Raw genomic sequence first — 16,004 nt, 5'->3', positions numbered from 1 at the left:
ACCCCCCCCCTCCCCCCGCCAGGCCTGGGTGGGAGAGCCCAGTTCGGGCCCTGCACCACGTGTTCTCTGCAGGCTGTGCTTATTCCTAGCCTCAAACATTACAAATCACCTGACCGAGAAGCTATATTTCAAAAGGAAAAGTCTTTTCTTGTGGAACCAGAAGCAAAAGAAATTCTAAATGGAAGCTCAGCATAGAGAAGGTCCAGCCTGCTAAAATTCTAGATTGGGATTATCTGAGAAAGTAAAAGATATCATCTCAGTCTCAGGAATTACTATCGCATGGAAAAGAGTGACGGGCTTTGGAGCCAGTTCCAAAGTGTGGATTCTAGTCCTGGTGCAGTTACTCATGTATGGTTTGATCTGGGACAATGTATTAAAGTTCTCTCAATCTCAGGATCTTTATTTATATAACAGGAATAAAACATCTCTCCCAAGGGGTGTGAGTACTTACAGCACAATCCACTGAAACCTCCTTCCTTCAATATATAAATACCCAGTAAATATTATTTTCATTACCTTTCTCCTGCCTACCCCTAAACTCCTTATCCATAAAGACTTCTCACTGCTGCTGTGCCTACATGCCTCATGAATTTATTTCAGTGTCATTGGGAGATCATTTGATGAAACCTACTTTTTTTTTTTTTTTTAATATATTTTATTGATTTTTTACAGAGAGGAAGGAAGAGAGATAGTCAGAAACATCGATGAGAGAGAAACATTGATCAGCTGCCTCTTGCACACCCCCTACTGGGGATGTGCCCGCAACCCAGGTACATGCCCTTGACCGGAATCGAACCCGGGACCCTTCAGTCCGCAGGCCGATGCTCTATCCACTGAGCCAAACCGGTTTCGGCATGATGAAACCTACTAACATCGAGGAATTTCCCTAACAAACACATTGGCAAGGTCTGTGAGCTCTGAGGGCAGCTGTTCGGGTGGTAACTGAGACAGGCTGGTAAGCCAGGACAAGTGGAATAGGAAAACTGAGACGGATAGTTAAACCATCAAGCAGTTTACAGCCATCTAGCTAATCACAAAATCCTATCTTCTGTAACCAAGGACACATAAGAATAAATGGTTTGCACTTCTCCCCAACCAGAGGGCAAAGAGCTTCAACCACCCTACTCAGGGAGACAGATAGCAGAAATCCAATTAGTGCCACATGCCCACAACATCCAGGGACAGATGAAGTTAAGAAAATACATCTCATTTTGGCACATCAGCATAAAGCTGATGAATATTCTATTGAGATCCTCCCCAAGACCTCCCCTAACACCCCTCTCCCCTGCCCCCCCAGCTTTTAAAAACCTTCAAAACAAAGGTCCCAGCTTGTGTTTTCCCTCCCTGGAGCAGGCCAAGCCTTTCCCTTCCTTCTCTTCTTCCCCCACAGGTAAGGCATCTCCTAAAGTCTAAGGGACCCTTTAAGGGCTCCACAAGGCTGGCAACCAGGGGGCAGTGGCCCCGCCCACATTACAAATCCAAACCTAAGTCAGCCTGAACTTGAGGGAGATGCCTCACTGTCAAGGAAACCTAAGAAACACCGGCACAACCTTCCAAATGAGCTCTAGCCAGTTTGCCTCACCCTAGAAAACTACCTGCGAACTTTATCAGGAAACCTCCGACCTCGCAGCCAGTCATGCTGTTTCCTGATCACCTCTTCTACTCACTCTTGGCCCAAACTCTCTCAGGAAGAGGCACTGTCCTCCCCCAACCCATGGATGATTTTCCCCTGGAATAAAAGACATCAAACTTCTTATTAAATTATTTTTGTTTTGTCATTTTTGACAGTATAAAAATTGGGGGAAAAAATGTCCCTGAAACCTAACAAAGATGAGGAAAGAAGTAATGGTGACGTTTCAGGAAGAAAAGTGACTGAAGCCTCTGCTCCCTGAGCCTTCCCTGAAAAGTAGGGGCAAGGTGGCGGGTACAGTGATCGCTGAGACACGGAGATGTGGGAAAATGAACCTCAGCCCAGTAGGAGGGAGGTGGGGCAGGGGAGGGGTCCTTGAGCTCGTGGAGAAATTTGGCCTGAGAGTCTGTATTTTTTAAGTTTCCCCAAGGATTCAATGGGAGCTCCTCCATTAGTGATGTCATTGCATGACCCGGAGCCAGCACAACCATCTGCCAGGTCTCAAGTCCTTCTCTCATTGTTATGTAAAGCCCATGTTCACTCACAGTTTTTTCTTTTGCAGGGACATGGCCTTAAAGTAGGATAAAAACGTTGGCAACAGTAAAATTAATAAATGTTTAACTTAACTTTACGTCAACTATAACTCAGCTCATATTTTGTCATACATAAAGTATAGTCAAGTATTTTAACTCTTTGCCCCAATTTCTTCTATTTAAAAGGTATATAATAATAGTAGCTTTCGCATAGGTAATTTTTATTTATTTTTTAAATATATATATATTTTATTGATTTTTTACAGAGAGTAAGGGAGAGGGATAGAGAGTTGGCAACATCGATCAGCTGCCTCCTGCACTGGGGATGTGCCTGCAACCAAGGTAATACCCTTGACTGGAATGGAACCTGGGACCTTTCAGTCCGCAGGCCGACACTCTATCCACTGAGCCAAACCAGTCAGGGCCACATAGGTAATTTTTAAATACTCACTTGACATTGGTGGGAATAAATGTGATGTTATTTGTATAGCACTATACAAGGGTTCTGGTACACAGTATGCCAGTGCGGTATAATATTATGAACAATGTTAATAATAATGAATATGACAATAATGGTGATGATAAAAGCATAATTGATTGAAGAACTCTCACTATACTAAGCACTTATGATGTTGATATTTCTTTCTCTCTAAAATACAGTGGCATGTCAGTCCCAAGCCAAACCATAGCTCTCTATAAGTAGTCTCTCATTTGTATCACAGTGTTCCAAAAACTTTCACATTCATAATCTTCTTTACTCCCTTCCTAGGTAGGCAGCGAGGGCTTAGCAATGTAAGATAGAACACTGGAGGAATAAAGCTTGAGTCCCTGAGATTTCCAACAAGCCCTTTAACTCTTTTTTAGGCTCAATTTGCTCACTAGTGAGTCAGGAGAGAACTCCGCTTTTTGGAAGCAAAAAGGAGGCTTGTCAAAGTGCTAAAGCACAATGCCCATCTAATCCGCCCTTATTTTGGGAGCTAAGGAAACAAACATTGACAGAAATGACCCGACATGTGCACAATCTCTCCGTTTACAAGAGGGAGAGGCAGGGCAGGAAATTGGGTCAGTGTGCCTTCCTTCACCGAGCACTGCTTCCTGAACTGCTGACACTCCCTGCAGGCCCTTCACCGCAGAGGCCCAGTAAGGAAAGACTTGGGGCACGCAGACCCCTGTGGGCAGGGTTTTGTAAAGCAGACTTGGCCAATAGAGCACTGCATTCCCGGACTGAGAGGTCAGGCCATCACCTCTCTGTGGGAAGCGTGGCTTCCTGGATCAGCCTCTGGGCCAAGCCAAAGCCCTATGGGGTATTGCACTCTCTGCTACATTCCAAGTTATGCTAGTGTTGTGAGGTGCAGTGGGGCCTAATGTTCCTTCTGATGCCCTGGAAGCCACTATGAGTTGGATAATCGCTGCTATTCTTGAATGTTTCCTATTGGTACTTTATAACCACATTATCTCATTTAATTCTCACTGCAGCCCTCTGAGGATGTAGGTGCTATTATTATCTCCATCCTTTTAGGCCTTTACAGGTTAGCCTACCCTGCCAAGGTCATGCACCTACCTTTGTAGGCTGTCTCAGAAGCTAGTGCTCTTAACCACCCCATTGTTTCTCAAGAAATGGCCTGTGTAAACCATATATATCAAAATCACTTGATGTCCATTTCCTCTCCCAAACCTATGGAATCAGATGGGGGTGGGTGGGAATAGTGGGAACCCAAGAATCTCTATTTCAAGGAGGTTCACGGTTGATTCCCATGGATATCCAAATTTGAGAACCACAGCCACACTCCTCAGCCCTCTGCATGCATTTCATCAAAATATAGGCAAGGAAGGGAGCGATTTGACTTCCAATACCAACAGAACACATCTTTGGCATCATTTTAGAAAACAAAAGCCAAGTCCCTTTTCCTTTACAATTTTCTGAATAACCTACATAGGCTCTCTTTAGTGGGTTTGAGTGGGGCAAGGTTGTTCCTGTTGATTGACAAGCATTTTAACATGAATATTTAATGGGCAGGGCAGCTAGCACACTTGCCTAATGTAATATTTCAAGCTCTACTTTCATTCTGAAGGGATTTGCCCTCCCTTAATGCATGTCTACATCCTGTCCCAGTCCTTCCAACAGCATTTTCCACACAGATAATGCCAGTTCAGGGAGCCACTTGTTCCCAGCTCTCAGTTTAAGATAGCACTTACTCTTATCTTGAGATAAGGTGTTTTTGTGCTGATGGCATGCCACTGGGCATTGTCTAGATTTTTATTATATCTTGTCCAGGCCCTCCATGCCTTCTTGGTTAAAACCCATTGACAGAATCATTTTGGCTGATGTCATTCAGACGAATCATTCACACTTTTACCATTCTATCTCTATTTCTATATTTTTCCTTCCAGCCTCTGATGTTTCCCAACTTACAAAATATTTGGTTTAAGTAACCAAATATTTGGTTCAGTATTGTCATTGGGTTTACTTAAACCAATTGGAGGGATAAAGGACTCAGCCATCAAGATGTACAATCTTGTTTGCTGTATTTCTGAAAATTCTTGAACAGTGATTTCATACAACTATCATTATACATAATGGTGAAAGATGAAATACTTCCCCCCAAGATCAGGAACAAGACAAGAATGTCTCCTCTTAATCCTTCTGTAAAGCAAACAAATAAACTCGTTCAGATTGGAAAGAAATAGGTAAGACCATCTTCATTCACAGATGGCGCAATATTGTATGTAGAAAATCCCAAAGACTCTACAACAAACTACTAGAACTAATAAATTGGTTAAGTCACAAGATATGGGAATCATACCCATTATTATTATACTGCTACTGCTAATAAAACAACTACACACTGTAAAACCTTTTCTACTATCTGAGAAATTTTTTTGTCATTACCTAATTAAAATTTTTTTAAAAAAGAACAATGTATTAGATCACCTCATAGACATAGTGACAGAATGCTGTGGGAGAATTAAAGAGGAGCACCACCCAATTAGGCAAACTTCGAAATTTGAGGGCATAGTCCTCAAGACTGAGATTATCAAGTTGGAGGCTCCCCAAATCACCCTCAAATTTTACAATTCCTTAGCAGTGGTCTCAACCTTCTTAATGCCGCGACCCTTTAATACAGTTCCTCATATTGTGGTGACCCCCAATTTCATTGTTACAAATTGAACATAATTAAAGCATAGTGATTAATCACAAACACAATATGTAATTATATATGTGTTTTCCGATGGTCTTAGGCGACCCCTGTGAAAGGGTCATTCGACCCCCAAAGGGGTCGCGACCCACAGGTTGAGAACCACTGCCTTAGAGTGACTCAGCAGCCACAGAAAGCGATTATTCTCCCAGTTACAGTTTAATTACAGGAAAAGGATATGGATAAAAATCAACCAAAAGAAAAGACACATAAGGCAGAGTCTGACAGGGTTTCAAAGGTGAAGCTGCCATTGTCTTTTCTCTGTGGAGCCAGGAAGTGCTACTCTCGCAGAATCAGTGTATGACAATGAACGTGGAGTATGCACCACCAGCCAGGGAAACTCACTTGAGCTTTGGTGTCAGAGTTTTCACTGGGACTTTATTACATAGGCATGACTGATTGGTTGTTTACTTGATTGCCCGGTGGGTGAACTCAGTCTCCAATAATATTGCATGATCCAAAGCCCTGACCCTAAGTCACATGGTCAGTCTTTGTTGTGCGGCCAGATCCTACCCTATGATTGTTAGATGTGGTCAGCCTTACCCTATAATCTGGTGTGGCCAGCCCCGGCCCTAAACAAAGATACTCTTATGACAAAGTGTGTCCTAGAAGCTGAGGGCAAAGGCCAGGCCTTCTCTTTGAATGAAGCCGAATTCTTTTTTGTTTAAATATATTTTTATTGACTTCAGAGAGGAAGGGAGAAGGAGAGAAACATCAATGATGAGAGAGAATCATCGATTGGCTGCCTCCTGCATGCCCCCCTCCCCACTGTGAACTAAGCCGGCAACCCAGGCATGAGCCCTGACCAGGAATCGAACGGTGACCTCCTGGTTCATAGGTCTATGCTCAACCACTGAGCTGCACCAGCCAGGCAAATGAAGCCAAATTCTTTAGTACACAAGACCTAACCAAGATTTGGAAGCCAGCTAAGGTTTATAGTTAGGATTGAGATAGGTTGGAGTCTTACTGAAGTCTGTGAACAAATCTGGGAAAAGCTACACTGGACCGATTTGTTACTATTATTGTATATGTTTTTTTAAAGAATCATATTCCTGAATACTTAAATATGAATGGTAATGATTTTTACCCTTAGACTTTTTTGTCATCCTGGACACCTCTTTCTTCTTTTCCTGTTAACTCCTTATGAATATTTCATGTTTTCCTAAAATTAGAGTGTTTTTAATGATTGTGAGAAAAACTGAACTGAAGGTTAAACAAATACATTTTACTTGAAAGAAAGTAAAAGAATGACCAAAATCAGGTTTGGGGTTTTATCTGTTTTCAGTAATCTATGATTTAGTCTATAGTGCTGTAGATAATTAAAAGTTATCTTGAGATTGGTTTTTGTAAATGCTTAATTGTACCTGATTTTTACAAGATAGTCATTTAGCAGAAGAAATATCCAAATAATTCCTCATTTCAGCAGGAATAGGCAAGGACAGAAGATCTAATCCTTGAATTATTTACTTAGATGAACAGAAATACCCCCCCACCTCCCTTTTTTTTCTTTTTTTGAAACAATGGCTATGCAAGATTTAGCCATTAAAGGGTTAGGGTAAGACGAAAATCCTCTCAGTAATAGTTGAAATCTGAGAAAATCTTTCAAGGAAATTAAACACTTGATCAAAAAAAAAAGGGTTATTGGTGAGAGCTGAGATTAAACAGCAGAGTCGTCTGAGAAGAGGCCTCAATTATAAGAAGCAGGCAGTTAATAATATCCTCTCCGGGATCTGTTTTTCCTCAAGATGTCTCTGTGGGGAAATGCAATAGTTTCATTTTCTTTTCACTAGTATAGGAAAAAGTGCCTTACCTTTGAAAAATGTGAAGAAAACTATAAAATTTTGGAAAAAAAAATCAGAACCAACAAGAAACAATTTAGAAGTATGTTTCCAGTATAAGAGAAAGTACCACTCCTAATCAGAATCCAAGGTATTTTAAAAGTATACTTCTATTAAATTTTATTTTGCACACTGAACTATAGAAATAAACCAAAAGCAAATAATAGCGATTCACACTTCTTACATGAAGCTAAGCACTTCCATCGGTTTGAGCACTTTAGCTCATAAGAACACACACATCTCTAAGTGAGCCAGTTATTTGAATCCTTCTTTCTTAGTAACTCATCACATGGACCTGAGGAGAAAGAACCACTTCCCATGCTGTGTTTTTCTATTGAAAAGAAGGAGAACAATTTAGTCAAAATATTGCCATCATTATCACCTACCATCATCATTATCAACACAATGACCCCAAATCAAGTGCCAACTATGTGCAGGCATTATACCATATCCTTTCCATATTTAATTTAACTAATTCTTATAAAAGCATTAAAGGTGAAGGTATTATTATACTCACTTGATAGAAAAACCTAGCACTCAGAGAATTCACAATCTGTAAACAACAGAGTTAAAACCTACTTCTGGAGGGCTTTAGATGCCCCTACTCTTTATCTCTGCCCCAGTGGTTCAATGGTTTAGCATTTCCTATAAGCAATTGTATCTGTACTGCAGGCTGTTAGAACGTTCAGGACTGACACTCACCATGCGTGTGCTCGGGGTTAGCTCAGTACCGAAACACAGCAATGTCTCTGCCATGTCTATAGGCCTGGAGTTAACAAAACAAGGGTCCCCACAACTCAATGGGGAATGGGTCGGGTGAAGTAGATCAACTTAACTTGACTGTGAAGATAATTCTGATTTATCTGGGTCCCAGCAGCAAGCCAACTAATCCCTGAGCTAGGCTGAATGAGCCACTTGGTCCTGGGCCAATTCCCTGTCACACTCTATCCCAGCGCCATATGTCCATAATAGGTACTTAATACTTCGTAATATTCAAAGTTCTAATATTATTTCAAGTCCAGCATGCTTTCTATCACCTCATACATTCATTCAGGTAAGTACACAAACAAAAAATATTTCATTGATATATTTAGTCTAGAACTCTTTGGTAGCATGAAACAACCCCAATTTTTGCCTAAGAAAACAAATTAATCTATTGTCTCACATAGCTAAATCATGAGAAGGGCAGACCACAGCTGGTCTGAGGAAAGACTGAGCCCAGAGGCTCTGACACCCCCAGGATAGTCTGTCTCTTCAAGGGAGGTACTGGTGGCTCCAGGCTCGCACCCTCAGAGGGCCACAACCAGAAAGGAGAACGTGGGTGTGAATCTCTGGAGCTCCACTTTGAGAAATCCGAAAGGAGTTGCGACGTTCTAACTTGGACCATGTGCCAATCTCTTGGACCAATCACTGGGGCCAGGGAAGCAGTCATGTGAGAAGATGGCCGTCCCCATTTAGACCGCAAAGCAATCCTCCTTAGTAAAGTTAACAATCAGCTTCATTGAGAACATTTTCATAATCCACATTTTTAAAAAAGTATTCTTACAAATTGTTCTGCCATCCAAATATACTAGTACAATAGCTTGGAAAACAGCGTTTAGAAAACAAAAACACAAATTAAAGCAACTAGAACAGTACAGGTTTCATACGGCTCTGATTTTACAGTTTTCTTGCTGCTTCATCAAAGTCAGAAATCTGTTCCTTCTGCTGGCTCCATTGCTTGGGATTTAAAGAAATACCTTTCCTTCCTGGTGTCAATGCACCTTCTGGATTCATCCGGTATTCTCTAATATCAATTAGGACTTTTTCTTTAAAGTCCTGAACGCTGACGTACCTCATTTCCCCAGTCTGAAGCATGTTATCATTTCTGCTGTTGGCAGGGCCTTGGCATTGTGCCAGTCTTTTGCTTCTTTACAGGTTTTCCTGAACTAACTTGTTTTCCTCTTTAACTTTTTGTCAACTTCACTGTCAGAAGAGCTTAAAGAAACAAATTTCTTTGATGTAGGTATTGCTTTGCCCCTGCCCCTGAGCAGCCCTGTGCTCGCTCGCTCATTAGCTACTGACCCAAATGAGCTTGCTTCTCAAGAAGAGGAGATACAGACAAAACTCTGAAAGTGTCTCTCTTGAACCATAGGGTACAATCCACTTTTTAAAAATATGAAACTTCTACTACCTTAGTGCATCTCAATAAAATCACTTGTTGTGACAGTAGAGGTATGTGAAAGTATATAGCATGCGGTCTGATCAGAGAAAGTACTCGGTACATGTCTGCTAGATTTAAATCCAAATCTTCCTTGAAAGTCAAAATACGCTTTTTGTTTGGGTTGGCCTTTTGTGTTGCGGCCCCTCCAAACAGCAACCGTTTCCTGCAAATTTGGGCTTGGTCTCCTAGCCGTCAGTGGAATCACGTGTTACAGATGTTCCTTACAGAATGGGTTTTGTGCCAGGAGAGGCAGCTAGAAGGCAGCTTGAGGAGCCTGAGTTCTCTGTGAAAATGAGCCATGAAACTTAGGCAAATCTTTTTAGTTCTCTGGGCCTCAATTTCTTCATTGGCAAAACTCCCTACCAATATTTCCCTACCAATATCTCCCTACCAATAAAGCTGCAGGAGGAGGATTGAATTAGATAGCATATGGCTAACAAGCTAGCTCATATCAAGCACTGAAATAATGGAATTTCTTTCCTTTCCGGGAAAGGATTACATTGCGCCAGACCTCAGGGCAGCAATACCCAAAGAGAGTCTAGAACACCCGCTGAGACATCTGGCGTGAAATGGTTAAAGCAACAAACGGCTCAAAAAGAGAAAGGTGGGATGCAGGTCTTCATTGCCCTTTTCTTAGACCAGCCGAGCTAGCTTCTCTCTGCTCCTATCAAGTTGCAAAATTGTTATTTTCAAATATATTGAATTGTGCCTACTGAGAAAAACAAATCATTTTTTAAAATTTGGGTTTGTATGTGTACATGTGATACGATGCCGGTGAAGGTATTCAGCTATTGAGCTTGGAAAGCATGTGCTTTTAAAAAGCATTCTGGACACATTGCTGACTGTTACATATGTCCATTTGTTCATTCATTTATACTTTACCACTTGTTCTAGAAACAAGTTTTTTAAGGTTTCACCGCTGGTAGTTGAGTTTCTTCCTTTCCCGACACTGGTATTAACCTCTTTAACCTTTCCTCATCGATGGTTCCAAAATAGTTTACTATTGTCCATTATAGTGTAGCTCGTGTATCTATGCTTAATGCATGCTCTGATTATGAGAACGCCTTCTGGCCCACAGAAACCCAGATGTAGCACCAATATTCACAGCACATGGCCCTTGGAAAATACCTGGCCTGGAACTCTAAGCCAACATGGGAATCGTTTGATGTAACTCAATCTCTTGGAAACAATGTCTAATATAATTGCCTTAACATTATAATACTGATTAGTTAATTGCGATAGAAATAATGTTTGTTGATAAGTGTAAATGAGAATCCCATGCTGATTTTCAGAAGAGATTAGGTTATTCTTTTCATGTTAATGGCCTTTCAGGACTCTAGGTCAATTGTTGGTGAAATACAGGGCTGCTGCCCAGTAATTTGACACCCAGGCTTAATGAGTTTCTTGGGGGAAATTATTACAAGATAGCATAAACCTAAGCAGCAACTCTCATTTTAAAAAACATATATCATATGATATTTATTTTCTTGGGCCATCCATTTCCTATAATTGTATCTCATCTCTGAGGTGCACATTCTCTAGAACAAACAGAATATTCATAACCATTATATATGTGAAAACACTTACACACTGGAGTAGGCCCAGCATGGGTCTCCAAAAGGTACTAGGAACATATCACTATGTTAAGTATTTTTAATTTTTTGAGGAACCTCCATACACTTTTCCATCATGACTGAACCAAATTACATTCCTGCTAATAGTGCATAGGAGTTCCCTTTTCTCCACATTCTCACCAACACTTGTTATCCCTTATTTTCTTTTATTTTTTAATTTTATTTTTCAATTACAGTTTACATTTAATACTACTTTGTGTTAGTTTTAGGTGTACAGCACAGTGGTAGGACAATTATATACTTTACAAAGTGATCCCCCCCAATTTTTCAAGTACCCACCTGGCACCATACATTATTATTACAATATTATTGACTATATTTACTATGCTGTATTTTACTACATCCCCATGACTATTTTATAACTATCAATTTGTACTTCTTAATTATGTTTAAGTCTAATTCATTTTGAATTAATTTTTGTGGTGTTAAACAAGGGTCCAATTTTATTTTACCGCATGTGATGGTCCAGTTTTCCCAACACCGTTTATTGAAGGGACTATTCCTTATCCATTAAATATTCTTGGCTCCCTTGTCAAATATCAGTTGATCATATATGCAGGAATTTATTTCTGGGTTCTCTATTCTGTTCTATTGGTCTATGTATCTATTTTTATACCAGTACAATACTGTTTTAATCACTGGTAGGACTTACAAAGCAATATAATCCTTAAAGGGTCATTTTGTAAGCTTCCCCGCCACAGGAGAACAAAGACTGGGAAGACTTGTCCAAGGTTCCCGCCACAGGAGAAGGAATACCAGGAAAACTTGTCGGACAGGAAATGCCCAACACCAGGAATCAAACCCTATAAGGAACTAAAACTGCCCAGAAGAACCTGATCCCACATTCACATTCTAAGCCCATCAACCAAACCCCTAAAACCCACGGACAAACGTTTCTTGTCAGTGTCTGCATATATATGGACAAGACTCCAGCTTCTAGGTGCTGCCATCATTGACCCAATCAAAACCCCTTGGCTAGGTGCTGTGTAGCTCTTCCCTTTGGATGCCCCCCTCCCCCATTCCCTTTTTCTTAAATAAATTCAATTTTCTGTAATCACCTAAGATGGTTATTTAGCTTGCCCTCATACCACCGACTTTAACCTTTCAATCACTGTAGCTTTGTAGTATACAGGGTGGGGGCAAAAGTTGTTCATACGGAACATAATGCAATATTTAAAAATAATAGAAGAATAAACTGTGTTTTGCATATTCACAACTGTAAACCTACTTTTGCCCCTCCCTGTAGTTTGCAATCAGGAAGTGTGATACCCTGTCTTTCTCAATATGACCTTGGCTGTTCAGGGTCTTTTGTGGTTCCATACACATTTTCTCTATTTATGTGAAAAATACCACTGGAATTTTGATAGGGATTGTTTTAAACCTATAGATAGCTTTGGATAGTATGGACATGTTAACAACATAAGTTGTTTTGATCCATAAACATGGGATATATTTCCACTTGTTTGTGTCTTCTGCAATTTCTTTCACCAAAGTTTTTCGTCAATTTCTTTCCATAATTTTCATTCTATAGGTCTTTCACTTCCTTGGTTAAATTTATTCCTAAGTATTTTATTGTTTTTAATGCTATTGTAAATGAGGTAGATTTCTTTCTTTCTTTTTCAGATGTTTCATTGTTTAGTCCTGGCCCAGTTCTGAAAGCCATGCCCTATTGTGCCAGACTCCAGGCCACATAATCATGCCTGCTCCCAATCACATCCTCCTTCTTCCTAGCAGAGCCATGGGAATCACCTGTAGTACTTTTTGCTTTTCAAAGAAAACTGCCTTTTAAAACTCTAAACATCACACTGTTGCTTTTATTTTTATTTTTTCTTACTTTCTTTCCTTCCATAGCAGAATTTTAAGGATTTATCAAAATGGTAGACAAAAGAAACGGTGAATTTTTAAAAGCTCAAATATCCGTGTCCTACAACAGTTCATGAAAATACTTTCACTGTTAAGCCCTAAATGGGGAAAATAAAAATCAATGTACTAAGTTTTCTCATAAACTATTTTTTAAAGGATTAGCTTTTACTAGTATTCAAAGACTCTTTCCTTACTATTTATTTAATATTAAAAGATCTTTCTTTTGTGAAATGGTGATGACAGCAACTGGTAATTTTTTCTTAATGTCCTGTTTTGCCAACTATATGTTTGCCTTGCCCCCATCCCCAACGTCTCACCTCTCCCCATAATTTAACTGTTCTGGAAACTGCTACACTAACATATGCCTTTTTTCTTATTGTTAATAAATGTGCTTATTTTCTCCCTAGATTTTCCTTGTTACTATTTATAAAACCTGATCAAATAGAATAAAATCTCTAAATGTCTTTGTAATTGCAACTGTAGCTCGAACAGGCAGGATATTTACAAGCAGGGAGATGTTGACAATACAACTACTCTTTAAAATGTGTTCTCTGATGCCCAGCTAGTGTGGCTCAGTGGTTGAGCATCAGCCTATGAACCAGGAGGTCATGGTTCGTTTCCCTATCAGGGCACATGCCCAGGTTGTGGGTTCAATCCCCAGTGTGGGGCATGCAGGAGGCAGCCGATCAATGAATGATTCTCTCTCATCATTGATGTTCCTATCTCTCTCTTCCTCTCCCTTCTTCTCTGAAATCAATAAAAATATATGTAAAAAAATGTTCTCTGAAAAGAGTGAAAATGCTGCCTGTGGAGGTATCTCACACCAAACATGATTCTGAATTACACTCAGTCAGCATTATAAAAGCCAAACTGATGCCATCAATGTGTTAGCTCTCTTATAGGAAGTGACTTTCCAATAGCGGAAGCATGCACTGAACATAATTGAAACAGAATTATTCTTACACCTTATACAAAGACCTTCAAGAAGAAATAAAATTTTTTAAATCTAGTTTAATTAGTAAGCTACTTGAAAGAAGAAACTTAGGTGCAGGGCATTCATTCCTATAGTGTAATTTTAGAAACAAAAGAGTCTCCATCCCCCAGTTTATCTCCCTGCCAACCTATAACAAAACACAGCTCAGGGAAACTTTGAACTGCAAGACTCCCAGCTCGGCTTGCCTCTGTAGAGGTGACTTTCTTCTGACATTACCCAGGGAACCCAGGCTTCCTGTGCTGGATTTGCATGCAGTCATTCTCCCTGCTCTCCTCCTGCAGCACCCTTCTCCCAGTTGATGGCAATCTCCACCATCAGACTTGTAAAGAATACTTAGAGTACAACTAGAGGCCCGGTGCACGAAAATCATGTACTGGGGGGGGGGGGTGGTCTCTCAGCCCAGCCTGTGCCCTCTTGCAGTCCTGGAGCCCATGGGAAGCGGGCCTAAGCCATCAGTCAGACATCCTTAGCACTGCTGCAGAGGTGGAAGAGTCTCCTGCCACCGCTGCTGCGCTCGCCAGCTATGAGCCCGGCTTCTGGCTAAGTGGTGCTCACCATCAGGGGGCAGCTCCTGCGTTGAGGGTCTGCCCCCTGGTGGTCAGTGCGCATCATAGCAATTGGTCATTCTGCCATTTGGTTGATTTGCATATTAGCCTTTTATTATATAGGATGAGAAGAAACTCAGTGTTGAAAAATAGATACAAACATGGTAACTGCTCCAAGATTGAATAGTTTGACCCTTGATTCATGTTCCACCTAACACCCCATCCTTTCCCCCAGAGTCAAGCTTTTTCAATCATTTCCAGTCCCCATTCCTAGTGAACTCGGGCTTCCTCTGCCAGGCCCAGCCAAGTCCACCAGAAAAAGCAACCCTGTCATTCATGTCTCAGCTCCCTTCCCCCCAATCCTACCCAACCCCTGAGTATAGGCCATTTCAACCTGGTTCCCTACAACCAGTGGTATGCTGGAGCTGCTCAGGCTGTCTCAAGAGAGCTGATTGTACAATTTTCAGGAATTATGCATACTAGGTATTAAAATAGTTATTATTAAATATTAAAGCATATAAACTTATAATTAAGAAAGTTCTATAAAAACAAAGGTAGTAATAAAAACTCATCACTACTTAATTATTTTACTCCATTTTACTATTTTCTATGTGCTGAAGATTCTTTATGTCTATTATATCTGTATGGTGGGAACACTATATCATTGTGTGTTACTGGGCATCTCTTCCCAAGACTGAGTTCAGGACATCACAATGGTAGCTTGAAGTCTGTCCTGGGAGTACTTATACCATTGCTACAAATCAAGGTTACTCCCATTGCACCCTCTAAAGCAGTTTTGAAGTACTTACTAGAACACCCTTGTGCAACATGATGGGAAAACCCAGCTATTCCCTCCCCAGTGCCTGAAGAAAGCCCCAGAGCCTTACATCTTGGTCCCAGTACAAATTCAGAGTGATCCGTTTCAACTGTGCTCACGGCACTGCTCTGCAATCTTACTATGTTTCTCTGGTCAGGTTTCCCCTCCATGCCCCAGACCCTTTCTTTTTCTGACCTTGTCCATTTCCCTCCAACATCTAACCCTCTCCCTCCTCCCTCCTTATGCTCAGAGGACAACTTACACTCCTACTTCACAGAGAAAACAGAAGCTAGCCAGGAGCGCTCCCTCAACTTCCTGGCTCCAAATCAAAAGTGAACCGTCTGCACCCTCCCTTTTCCTGTTACAACGAAATAAGGTGTCCCTCCTTCTAAGGCTTACCTTTCCACCTGAGCCCTGGTCCCAGCCTCCTCTCCCTCTCCGGAGCCCCCCTCTCCATTGTACCCCATCTTCCGACCTTGTATTTTCCCCTCTCTGTTATCTCCACTCCATGCAGTATTTTAACTTCTGCGGTTCCCTCCTAAGCAAACAAACCTTCCCAGTCTCATGTCCTCCTAGATCTCCTGCCCTTTCTCTTCCCTTCCCTTCCGAGCCAGACTTGAAAACATTTGTCCAAATTCCTCTGGTCTGCTTCTTTTCCTCCCCCTCTCTCCTCAACCTGTTACAAACTGGTTTCCCACCCAGTCCACTGAAATGCTGTTGCTAAGACCACCAATCGCCTCCAAGTTACAA

At 41.0% G+C, this 16,004-nt stretch overlaps 1 pseudogene; it reads right to left on the bottom strand.

The window, feature by feature from the left end:
* Positions 1–8,857: 8,857 nt before the first annotated feature.
* LOC102419723 lies at positions 8,858–15,424 on the bottom strand (annotated as a pseudogene).
* Positions 15,425–16,004: the final 580 nt, after the last annotated feature.

This window comes from Myotis lucifugus, unplaced genomic scaffold (genome assembly GCF_000147115.1).
Source record: "Myotis lucifugus unplaced genomic scaffold, Myoluc2.0 scaffold_110, whole genome shotgun sequence".
NCBI lineage: Eukaryota > Metazoa > Chordata > Mammalia > Chiroptera > Vespertilionidae > Myotis > Myotis lucifugus.
The sequence above is the reverse complement of the archived record's forward strand: the minus strand, read 5'-3'. Positions and strand labels throughout refer to the sequence as shown.